This window comes from Thermobia domestica, chromosome 8 (assembly GCF_964235325.1).
Source record: "Thermobia domestica chromosome 8, izTheDome1.hap1.1, whole genome shotgun sequence".
NCBI classification, from domain to species: domain Eukaryota; kingdom Metazoa; phylum Arthropoda; class Insecta; order Zygentoma; family Lepismatidae; genus Thermobia; species Thermobia domestica.
This window is the reverse complement of record NC_137461.1, coordinates 192,653,732-192,667,328: the sequence shown is the minus strand read 5'-3', so window position 1 is coordinate 192,667,328 and position 13,597 is coordinate 192,653,732. Positions and strand designations below refer to the sequence as shown.

General features: G+C 36.2%; 1 protein-coding gene across 2 annotated transcripts in view; it reads left to right on the top strand.

Annotated features, from left to right (window-relative positions):
• LOC145693395 (uncharacterized) overlaps positions 1 to 13,597 on the top strand; it is a 398,952-nt gene that overhangs the window by 128,968 nt on the left and 256,387 nt on the right. For both annotated transcript variants that reach the window (XM_081769354.1, XM_081769356.1), the window contains exon 2: positions 11,115 to 11,146. The gene's annotated coding sequence lies outside the window, so the exon portion shown is untranslated. The remainder of the gene's footprint in view (positions 1 to 11,114; positions 11,147 to 13,597) is intronic.

The window sequence follows — 13,597 nt, the reverse complement described above, 5'->3', positions numbered from 1 at the left end:
TTGAATTTTATTTAAATTCAACCACAATTTTACAGTTAAGTACCGTGTTGTGCATCAGTTCCATCCCCATTTGGTTGCATTTATTTATTTCATATTCTGAGCTATAACTGATGACACAGCACCGGCACATGGCACCGACATATATATACACTATTTTTGAAATTATTTCAATAGCATTAAAAATAGACTTTCGACACCACCTTATTTTCTCTCTTCGTCATGGTATCGTTTTATATGAATAGCTACACCATTTTTTAAATCTTATTTTCTCTTCTATTAATAGTAGATGCCGATTACAAGTTACATGACAACCATGTTCAGAGTTATGGTGGGCATAGGGGCATTGCCCCCCCCAACTTTTTGACAAAAAATAAAAATGCCACTTATAAGATATTTTAATTCTCATTTGTATTCACCGTGCCCCCCCCAACAGACAATTCCTAACTCCACCTATGAATGACAACCAATTTTTAAAAATTTTCGAATGTTGGTCTCCTTTTACGCGTGCACTTTTTCATAACCAGAAACGTATTTAACATTTTTAACGTAGACAGCTTTATTTCACCATATATTTAATAAAACTTAGACTACTTCTTTACATTGTACAAGACTTTTCCACAATACTTTTTATTATGTTCCCATGTTGTTCGTTTATTTTGTTTGATTTTTGTTCGAGTCAAATCGTGTTACTTTAATTTCACACATATGCATATTACAGTAACTAGATTTCTACCACTTTCGAATTAAGTAAAGGTCCAATAGATTAGATGAATCTATTCGTGTTCCAAAACTGCGATCCTCGGTATTTCTTACCGCTTTTGTTCTGGTGCCTGTCGACAGACGAAGGGATGGATACACAGACAGACTAACATAGTCGTTCTAGAAGATTTCTATACTTGGTTTTTGCTTTACGAAAAAAATTCCGCTTTTCGATTCTTCGTTTTTCGGTTTCCGAAAGATTTTTCGTTTTCAAAAATGTCATTTTCGAAAAATTCATTTTTCGAAAAGATATTTTTCGAAAAATGTGGTCATCAGTAGTATGAGCCTATCTATCGGAAAACAATACAAAGAATACATGGAAAGTATCGGAATCGTGAACCATGCTAGATGAAATAGATGAAACCACAGACACAATTGGACAGAAATATTTTTAATTGTTTGGTGTGAATTGGAGAAAACAATGTTAGTACAGTAAGAAGTTCTTAAAAATTAATAAAGTGGTTACGGACCAGATGCTGCGTACACGGTTTCGGCAATTAACAAACTCTTTCAAAAGTTAATGCATGTAACTTGTTTCGCATATGCTTTTCATAGAAACTGCGAGTCAGTTCATCTCTGTCATGAAGAAAATTCTCCTGAACGTTCTAAATCATGTTATTGCCTACCGAGAAACGATAGGCCTAATTCCTCCAAAATTCGTATGCGTTACTCACTGAGCATGGCGGATTGCGTATTGACTTCTAGGATGGAAATTTTGACCATAAAGCGGTTTGTGCTTTCTCAGAATTCGAACAACTCATATTTAAATTTCCAAAGCGCACACACTTCTTCAATAAGAGAAAATATATGATTTGCAAGCAACTGGTTTATACCCACAGTTACAAATCTGTGGTGAATGCCAATACAAAATTAAATTGGGACAAGACAAAGAAAAGGAAAAAAGAAAAAAAAGTAGAAAAATAGTACGCTATAAACTTCCGCGAGGAAGAAGTTCGATCATTTTATTAAAAAAGAAAAAGAAAACGAAAAAAACTTGGAAGATAGTTTTCAGGAGAATTCGAAAGTTGTCGAATTTGCAACAGAGTTGCCGCTCCAAGTTAATACGAAGTTTGCTGTACTGGTCTCTGTAGATATAGGAAAAAGCTTTAGCACCTCATAGACGTTCTATCATCAAACTTTTTGAATATGACTTCAGGGAGGTAGCGACCATCATTTCAACACATTCTCTGAGAGTCTTAAGGAAGTTCCAACTGATATGCTGGTGTTATTGCACTAATTTCTTCTTGAACACACGCTTTCAAATCTTGTATTGTTGCTGAGCGAGTCTCATACGTCTTGAACTATTCCCATAGAACGTAATCACATTATAAACAAACTCTTAGTCTTACAGTAATAGTTAATCACTCAGTCCCGGTCTTATACCAATAAGCGACAGTCCAAAGTTATTCCGTTAAGTCAATCCATAGACATGGCTTTATTAATCACCTATACACAACCCACAATATTCTATACGATATTTCAGAATCTTTGATTAAGCTCGCAAACCCACAAAATCCACTAATTAATAAGAACAACCATTTTAACTTAAACATTCGAATAACAAATATTCCCATAGACTATTTTAAGTCAAGAGTTCTGTCCCAACAATTGAAGCCCTTCTATCTCATTCAAGCACCCCTTTTCAAAAATAGGACATTAAAGAAAGTAACTCTTTTACCCTATTTAATATTGCTTTGCGCCTTTCTCTCAGCCTGTCACAGCAGTTTAATATAATTTTCTTTCCAATTCTCATCTTTCTCTTCTTCTGACAGAGAGCAATTAACAACTATATTATCACTTCTTTTAAACTGTGTCGTATACCTTCGGCCTTCATTTTGATTTCACATTTTCTTCCTATATCGTTGAATACCCGCCACATTCATTACAGATACTTCTGTAGTTTCTTTCGTAAGACATTTTGTTCAATTGCATTTTCTATCTCAGGGTTGCACCGTCTTCCTCGTTAAATATTCCAAATCCCGCTAAATTCAAGATAGAGTTGTATTGAGTTGAGTTTAACGTCCCGTTCAGCAGCGAGGTTATATGAGGCGCGGACCTACTGATTAACGTGAAATCCGAACCACATGAGCTCCGACCGAGAATCGAACCCGGGTCTCTTACGCCAAAGGCGCGTACGCTGAGGGGTATTCCAAATCTCCGGAACATTCCCTCCCCAGCAGACAACTCCTAAATCTGCCCATGCTCAAAACACGACATTTACATGAATTAAGACAAGAAAAGACACACACACATACGAAAGAAACAATTCAATATGGTACATCAAAATATAAAGTAGATAAACTTCTTTGAAGTCACCCCATTTTAAAAACAAAAGTAGAAAAAAGATAAAAATGTCGGTGTTGTCAACTTAGAAATTATTTCTACATAAGAAATATATCAATATATATTTTTACGTGCAAAGCTATTCATCCATAACTATGTATAAAAATGGATTTATAAAGGTATTTTAGCATTTACTCTCCAGTGACGGTATGTCTTGATCACTGCAAAACCAGAAGTAGTATGCCTCCATCACTGAAAATCCAGAGGCGGTATGTAATACCACCGCATACTGTCTCACTTCGACCACTGGGCACGAAGCCCGAAAACCTCACGTTTTTGAGATATCCACTGATTGTCACTTAAAGGCATACGCTTCCTAGTAAACTGAAAATAATAATTAGGTCGACATTTTATTTATGAAGTATGAACGAGTCTCACTAGGATATAGTAGAGTTTTGGGGTCGCTAACTCCGAATCTGATTTCGGTTAACTTTCATCACGTCAGGTTCAAGGGCATTTGAAGGTCAAATCGAGAAGGAACGTTGCAAAGATCTGAACAAAAAGTACATAAATGTTTTTGGAGTCGCTGGATCCGATTATGACATTTTCTTGACCCGACAAGGTCATTGCAGGGTCATTTCAAGGTCAAACTTGAAAGACCGTCGAAAAAATCTGAAAAAATGATAGGTAGTGTTTTAGAGTAGCTGAAGAAAGTTTATTTACATCATGAAAGTATTGATATTTTTCAATTACATAGAAACAAGTTTGAGCCAGGATTGTTACGTTTCAGTCGTTTCAAGATTTAGAAACTCTACTCGATATCAGCTTTGGATACACTTTGCAGTGAATGATGACGAATTACCGGCCATGAAAGTAGATAGTCCAATATTAGGATAGATATTATATCACTTGTAAGTCCGGTGCTAGAACATTAGGTTGTTGTGCAAGTGTAGCCGGTGTTCTATGGCTTTTAAGGTGGGCTTGACATTAATAACAAATCAAATACCCTAGTCGAGCTTTACTGGAATACATACAAGATACTGGTAATCGTAACGTGAACAATGATGGGAATGAAGGTGAAATACTGGAGGTCGAAGTCCAAGAATGAAGAGATGAAAGATACAAAACAAACCTTTATTGGAGAAGGCGACGCTGCAAATGACTGACTGGAAAACTAAATGGACAGTATTACTGGTAAATTCGATTAACACCGACCTCGGATTCGGAATCAGCTACTCTAAAAACCTATTTATGATATTTTTCAGATTTTTCCGACGATTTTTTAAGTTTGACCTTGAAATGATCCTGCAATTTCTTTGAAATGACCTTGTCGGATCACGAAAAGACACAATCTGACCCAGCGACTCAAAAAACATTAATGTACTTTTTGTTCAGATTTTTGCAACTTCCCTTCTCTATTTGATCTTCAAATGACTTTGAATCTGAGGTAAAGGAAGTTAACCGACCTCGGATTCGGAATTAGCGATCCCAGAAACCCTACTATATCCTAGTGAGACTCATTCATACTTCATAGATAAAATGTCGATCTTATTATTATTTTCGGTTTACGAGGGACCGTATACCTTTAAATGACGATAATAATCATCGGATATATATAATATAATATAAAGAGAGGGTTTTGGACTTCGTGCCCATTGAGACTTTTCATCAGGGGACTAAAATACACAACATACTGCAATACCAACCAATTTAACGGAAACCGGTTTTCCATAAGCTCTGAGCGCGATCCTTTGCGTTCAACTTTCTTGGAATCACTCAGTATGGTGGATGTTGGGATATAGTTTATGCTTTGGGCATTGTTTAGTAAACTCTATTATTATTCTATCTGCTCTGTTCTGCGACACTGGCTGTATTATGGTTTCCCGTAACGTAGTTGCTTTTACCATTTTCCTACGTGCTGAAACGTTCCCCATACCCATAATAATGGATCTTGTATCATTCTTCAGCCATTGACCCATACTTACAAAACAAAACTTGTTTACGTACAGTTATAACAAATTGCATTATTAATTGCAATTCCGATTGAACTATTTTATATAAATAGTATCTCGGCGCAATCGGATTCACTTTTTGTCCATAATATGTGAGTAATATTTCTTCTAGCTCTTTGTTGAGTTGAGTTGATTTTAGTTTGGCGTCCCGTTCAGCAGCGAGGCTATGAGACGTGGACCTACTGATTAACGTGGAATCCGAACCACATGAGCTCCCGCCGGGATCGAACCCGGATCTCCCACGCCACCTCTAGCTCTTTGTGTGTTTTGGCTTCGGGATTATCCGGCGAAGTGAAATTGTGAATCTCTTCAAATGCCCTGCTACTTTTAACAGTTAGTAGTAAGTAGGGACTATTTTCTCTTCCTGTATCGATGTTGCTACATATAATTGTTCGCATCTCTTAAGTTAGCATTGTATGTTACCGATATCGATGTCGAATGATTCAAAAGATGAAAGCGATAGAATGGTGCTTGTGTTGAAATTTAATGCAACTCTGGTAACACTGAGCCATTGTGTAGAGTTGACACAACCATTTTTAACTGTGTACAGTTTTACTTGTGATCTGAACTACACGAAAGGAGAAATTTTTGTTTGTAAATCGAACTATTGTGCCATGTAAATTATTATTATTATTATTATTATTATTATTATTATTATTATTATTATTATTATTATTATTATTATTATTATTATTATTATTATTATTATTAATCTAAGTATGCACAGAGCTGGTCAAACGATATGATGGGAACAATTTTAGTAATTCTGGAAAAATATACACTATATGTTTATTGAATCACATGACAGTGGAAATAAGACCTTCAGTTACAAAGGTGAGGATTCTATATATGTTTGATTCTTGTTAATTTCATGTAGGACAAAATATGGATAATAAATTAAGATTGGTAAAGGGTTAGTAACTAGTGAAACAAAACGAATAAATGAATTGTGTAATTTATCTTGATTCACAACGCTATTTTTATAATGAATCTACATATAACATGCACAGTATATAATGCAACATGAGTTAATCAAAGTATGGATAGAAAATTAGTCTGCAGGGTATTTTGGATTAGATATCAAATGAACGGGATAATAAATATGAAGCAATAGTTAAACGTTTCAAAGCAATTACAGGTTATAATAACGGACTAGGGGCACGATGGCTAAGTGGTAGAGTGTTTATCTCAGGTGTGTGGGATCCTTGCTTCCCCAACCAAGTAAGTTTCTAGGGGACGATATCGTGTCCGTGGATTTTCTACCGTTTCCTCCTACAGTCTCATTCCACAAATTCTTTCAGCATCATTCATTTACCTTAATCATCGTCCTTAACCTGAAAGAATTCAAAAATAATAACGGACTAGATATATCCGAATACTTTTCTACTTGCGGTAAGAAGTATAAGGTATTTGAAATTAATGTTTGTGTTCTTCATTAATTATTTCAAAATCTTAAAATTCCAAGAGAGAAAAAATGGAAAATATATTTGTAAGATGTAACTAGAATCACTGAGTGAAACTTAAAAAAAATACTTTCAAGCATTTTTTATATTCCTACATTTTTTTGAATTTTATTGCCCTCGTTTTGTTTTCGATAATTTCGTTTAATAATACTCCTTTTCGTATATTCAGCAAACGTAGAAGCGGGTGGAAAATACCGTGTTTTTTCTTTTCTCTGTTTGCTTGCTGGACGTGTGAACATGCATTATTCAAAGTGGAAAGGTCGTTATTTGAATAGCTGAAACTGACGAAAACCGCAAAGGGAATGTTGAGAGTAAAGTGGTTGTACCTCCTCACTCGCTGTTAATCGAGAGAAAGGGAGGGAATTACCCCATTGCTTTTGTATGCAAATCGTTGATCATTGCCAGAATATTGGAGAGACCAGCGCTAGCTCCCGCTTCTTTGCAATGCAAGAGTAGAAACTATCCGTCGCAAAGGACCAGGAAAGAGAAAACTAAAAAGGCGTATAGTGAGTGGATCTTAGTGTAGATTTATCCAAGCTTTTGTCCCTTCTTACATGCAGAACCAACGTAAAGATGATAAATGTTATTCCGTCGATATAAAAAAAAAGGAGAGAAAATATACAGTATTTTGTGCATATTTTACTGATCAACATACTAATTAGGGAAAAGGTTGAAGGCAATCGATTACTTTAGCAGTATGTCTAACAAAACTTTTTGCAGCGATCAGAGCGCTGCAAACCCAGGCCCGAAGACGGCCCGGCCTGGCCCGGATGAATCTGTATTCTGTGCTCGGCTCGGGCACAAACGGGCCGGGTCTGGCACAAACGGGCCGGGCGTAACCGGCCTGAGAACAACCAAGTCTGATAAATCAAGTCAACCCTTTAATATGCAATGGAAAATGAGAAATGTGTCGTCATAATATTGCAATGTCTATTTGTCCTTCTGGAATGGGAAAATCGTCTGAAAGGTTACCAGGAGCGGACATTGATTCGGATCACAATCTCCTGGTGGCGGAAGTGCAAACCTGGTTAAAGGCGATCAAGAAGAATGGGCGGAAAAATCGAAAATGGAACTTAGAGCGACTAAGAAATATCGACGATGATATGAAAGAAGAGACTGAAGAAAAATTCTGTGCGAGGGGCGATGTGGTTGACAATATAGAGAATAGTTGGGGAAAAAGTTAAACAGATTCTACTTGACACACTCCACAATAACATTGGCAGGATAGAAAGAGCACCGAGAAAACCATGGATAACTGAAGCAATGCTTAAGAAGATGGAAGAACACAGAAAGTCGAAAAATACGGACATTAATGAATACAGAAGGCTGAATAATGAATTGAGAAGAGAAACAGACAGTCAAAGAAATGTACATGGAGCAGATATGTGAAGAAATAATGGAACTTCAACGGCGCGGCAAATATGATCTGATGTACCACAAAGCAAAAGAGTTAGGAGGGAAAACTAACAAATGTATACGAACGTTCGACATCGAAGATCAAGAAGGTAACGTAACCACTGACCATCAAAGAATCCCTAGAATTTGGGAGGAATACATAAAAGATCTATATGATCAGAAGAACCGCCCCAAAAATATTGCCAGAAGAGGAAGCAGAGGAAGAGGTGGATGATGATGAAAAAGGACCCAGTATATTGAAAAGTGAAGTAGTACAAGCAATCAAGAAGACAGGCCACTGGAGACGACGACATACCAGTAGATTTGCTCAAGAGGTTAGGAGACAACGCGATGAAAGCATTGACTTCACTTATTAACAAGATCTACCTGAGTGGAGAATGGCCAAAGGATTTTCTTGATGTTACAATGATTGCATTGCCCAAGAAAAAGTACGCAAAGAAGTGCAGCAATCACAGAACCATTTGCCTGATTTCCCACACTGGAAAGATCATTGCACGCATACTAAACAGGCGGCTGGAAAGTAAGATATATATGAGAGGTTGGAAGAAAATAAGTTTGGATTCCGGAAAGGAAAAGGCAACAGAGATGCTATTGGATTGATGAGAATTATATCAAAAAGAATTCTTGATGTAAAGGAAGAGTTGTGTTTGTGCTTCATCGACTGGCGAAAAGCTTTCGACCGAGTCAATTAGACAAAACTTCTGAAAATACTTAAAGAAATCAGAATCAACTGAAGAGATCGACGACTCTTTCGAAACCTGTACATAGGACAACGAGTGAAGTTGCGCTTGAATGAAGGAGAAACCAATAGTATGGAGATTGAAAGAGGCGGCGACAAGGATGTAGTTTGTCGTCCCAATTTTAATGAAGGAAGCATTAATAGGAATTGGAGATTTAAAGATTGGAGGGCAGATCATTAACAAGATCAGGTATGCAGATGATACGGTTATAATAGCTAAAACGGAAGAAGGACTGCAGGAGGTGATTAACAAAATAGTTGACACCGGAAAACTGTATGGAATGGAAATTAACATCGAAAAGTCGAAAGTCATGAGAATATCCCGTGGAAATACGCCCTTACGGATCAGAGTAGAGCAAAGAGAACTTGAAGAGGTCGATACTTTCAAGTATCTGGGAAGTATTTTGACGAGAGACGCTTACTGCACCAAAGAGATGAGGTCAAGAATTGCCATAGCTAAAGAAGCATTCAACAAGAAAAGATCACTCTTAACTATCAGGCTCAATATTGGACTTAAGAAGTTGGTCAAGTGCTATATATGGAGCATTGGAATGTATGGTTCAGAGACTTGGACATTACGGAAGTTAGAGAAGAAATATTTAGAGAGCTTCGAAATGTGGTGTTGGAGGAAGATGGAGAAGATAAAATGGACAGAGAGAACAAAAAACAAAAATGTTTTAAAACGGATAGGAGAGAAGAGGACACTTCTAGCCACCATCCTTTGTAGAAAGGCCAATTGGATTGGACACATCTTGCGAAGAAATTGTCTTCTTCACACGGCCATAGAAGGAAAGATGGAAGAGAAGTGAGGAATATGAAGAAGAAGAACGAAGCTGATCAATGATTTGAAAGATAGGAGAAAATATTGGGAGTTAAAAGAGGAAGTTGAAGATCGACGAAAGTGGAAGAAGCATTTCCAGGCCCAAATCTAAAATTGAAAAAAGAAATCCTCATTAGTCCCAGGACCTGCCGAAAGGCAGCATACTTAATAATAATAATAATAATAATAATAATAATAATAATAATAATAATAATAATAATAATAATAATAATAATAATAATTAGCTGAACCTGCGGTCTCTACAAAGCATATCATTCGCATATAAGCATAAATCTCCTTCTCATTCCTCACAACATATGTACATGTCCCTTTACAGACACAAGTGAAAGACGTCTTGATTTAAAAAAAAAAAAAAAAAAAATCGGCAAGGGATATCATAAAGGGGAGATTTTTTCGATTATTTTTTCTCAATATCTCGCACCGTTTGCAAGATTTGAGCCTACTTCCGGTTGGAGTTTCTAATTCATGTATGGCCAGTGTTTTCTTTCTTCTTGCATGCAATATGTAATAAGCAAATACTTACATATACAATTAATTATAATGTCAGTTATATATGGTGTTCATTGGGCAAAACACTCAGAAAATAAAGATTTATCTTAGACTCGAGAAATGGTTATCCTTCCTTTTTCATTATTACAAACATGTTTCATGAAACAAACGCCTAAGACATATACAACCCCAATATACAACAATGTGGTGTTAAAATGTATAACGCGTAGAATATGATGCTTTAGTTTTTTTTAACTTCAACGCTTCCAGTGTACCCTAAAAAAATGTAATACAGAAATAATTGCCATGTTTTTTAAATATTCAATTAGAACTGGACAATCTACGCAAAATTTCCAATCGATCAGTGAAAACGTCATCTTTCTAGAACCTGTAGTTTCCAAGATCTCATTGTCGAAAGGATTGACCACAAACATATAAACGTCCTCAACATATAGTTTAAAAGAACTCGGAAGATGGAAGCACGATTCACATGCATTGATTTTAGAGAAGGATTATTAAAATACAAAGGCTTTGAACAATAATTTTATATCATAAACTTTATGAAAAAGATATAGTTAACTAATTTAGACTATTTAAAGTACAAACACTTAAAATGTTTGTCTCTGTTAAACGTGAAATCACACATAACCGTAAATGAAAAAATTGAAAAGTAAAGTTATAGGTTGGAGCTCAGGCGCTTTTAATTGCTATTGTAGCATTTTAGTATATAGATAATACCAGTAATAATACATTCGTTGGTGTAAAAGTTATGTTGGGCAAGTCAAGTCTACTTTTCAAACACTTATGGATTGATTTAAAAAAAATAATTTCTTATCCAATATTAACGGGTTAATAATAATATTTAAAAAAGTATTCAATTGAATATTAATTCTGTCAAATCTCATCTCACTCGTTAGAGGTTTCTAAGACACAGTTGTCAGCTGACAAGCCAGTAACATTTTGCTTCGTTCATACATACGCACTTCTATCTATATTCTTTAAAAAAAAGTTCACAGCCATTTTTAAATCGTACTTAGTAGATGTTAGTTATGTTATGGTATTTGCACTTATTAACAAATATACTTACCTGGCTTCTTATTTTTATTTTTCAGAATTTTCAACGCACTACTTCACTAAATATAAGGTAAGTTAATACCTTTCTCTTTTTTTCTTTCTTGTAAGAATAGAGACCACAAGTCGAAAATGAAACGATTCGCATCAAATTAGAAAAAAAAAATAGTTTAACTTCCCATGTTTATGCTCCGAAGTTAAGAATAATGAAATAAGTTGTAGAATCAAGAAAGTAGGAGGAAACGTGAGAACCCCGATGAAAACGTTTGCGTCCGCCACAAAATTAACTTGGGATAAACTGGGATCAAACCAGGGTATCCCGTGTCAGAAATAAACGCTCTATCACTGAGACACTGCGACCTCCCTGCATCAAATTTATCTGTTATCAAAGAACGAGCTGAATAAAACTAAGAGTTGTGGTAGTATGTGTACGAGTATGTTTGGCTTTAACGAAGAAAAAATTGCAGGATGGATTTCGAATGTCTTTATTGAATCTTGGAATAATTATAGACTACTGTTCCGATGCAACTTGAATGTCGGAATTGAAATGAGAGGTACCTAAGGAGTGCGGGAAATGACACAAAATTTGTTTGAAATACAATACATGTTTAATGGGGGAGACTCCACCACTAGCCTCTGGCGACTAGAACCATATCTAAACTTAGACAAGGGAAATTAATAAAAATTTGGTGTTAAAATAATTTGTAATTAACTAATACATTTCCTTTGAAAATTGGTAGCAATAAGGACGTTAAAGGAATAAATGGTAGAGCAAAGGAATAGCAGCTCATTTAGAACAGTCTCACCCTAACTCGAGGTAGTTCAATCTCCTCCCTCTTACTCATAGTCGATGTTTAGGCGCTGCACAGTGGTAAGAAACTGAGAAAAAGCCGGCAAAAATCGTTTATTCCGAAACAATGGAAGTTGGACGTCTGTCTACCGCTCTATACGTAATTATCCTTCTGAATCTATTGCAACTACTGTAAAAGTGATTAGATGAACGCCTGCTGCAATACTCGCAGTTATATATACAGGGTGGTCCAAAAGTGTGGAAACCCCTCGCATAAATGTCAAATACTGCAAAATATAACCAAAGGAACAACGTAGAGGAGTAATAAAGACGAGGAGAAATTGGGGATGGCATAGAACAATGAAAACCGCCATATTGAAATCTATCATCGTGAATCATGCATGCAGTTTATAAATTGAAAACATAACATGTTGGCGTCTTATGTGAATTGGACATCGCTAGCCAGTACGGAGTTATGACACTTCTTAATATGCATCCGAGAAGCGGTTACAGGTTCAATGTGCTCTCCCTCTAATTGTGTGTGCATCTAATGAAAAGACGGTGTAAAACAAATGTGTGTTTGGCCTTAGGATACAAAATTAAAGTTCGCGGTTTTGCATTCGCACAATCTTCGAAGAAACACTAGTACTTACTGGAATGTAATTTAGTTCAGGATTACTTTGTTTCGGCAAGGTTAAAAGATTCAGTATAGAATTTTCTTATATACTATTGCATTGACGTGTAATATACAGCAGCTCCACATGATTGATAGTTTATCACTGCACTACGTATGAGACTTTCACTACAACATTGATTCAGGGACGAAGGACATTCCAAATTACGTACAAGACAATATGCCCTTTCCCTTTGTAAGGCTCAGATAGCAGATCTCGATTGCGATCACTACATTACTCATCATGCATTTGCAGTTAGATGGGGCTGAGTCCTTCAGGAGCACTTGGGTGAAGCTATTTCCAATGTCAACCTTTGTACTACTTATGTACAACTCAATAAACCCTATTTTACAGATAAACAAGGATAAGCTTAGACTGCAGAGCTAGTAACATCAGCGTATATGTAGCTTGTAGACAACACTAACAAATCTATCATATTAATGATATGGCAATACATAACAAATACAATTCTTCACTAAACACATGTATTTGCGTTCAATGTACTATCCAACCGCTTTCATTGACGTCGGAAACGATCTAATTGATTAAAACATATCATATTGTTTGGTTAATATTTTACTGATTTTTCGGCACTTTTATTTGTTCATGTTTACATGCATTTTATAGACAGCGAAAATATACCTATGTCCTGAAACTCCGGATTTGGAAGCAGGAGATATTCTTATCTTCAAATATCAATACCGATTCCATAGGAGATGAAGTTAACAAAATCTATTTTTGGCCGCTTTTCCTCAGTTTCCGACCACTGTGCGCTGTCTCGAAGTTCCAGTGACTTGCAGGTTGGGGCGTTTCATAGAAATCCATACTTGAAGACTTGTCCGACAATCAGCCATGGCATCGAATGCCGGATCGAAGGCAGGGTCTGTCCCGCGTCGTGGTTCAGATTCAAAGACCAAGATCGTGCTCTCTCAATTGCTTTTGACCTGATTGTTCCTCTGACGTCAGAATGAGGAGATGGTGATTACACCACATGATTTCGTGAATATTGTCGATTATCCAAAAGTGACATTGACAAGGTCTGTGTTTTTACATGTCCGTG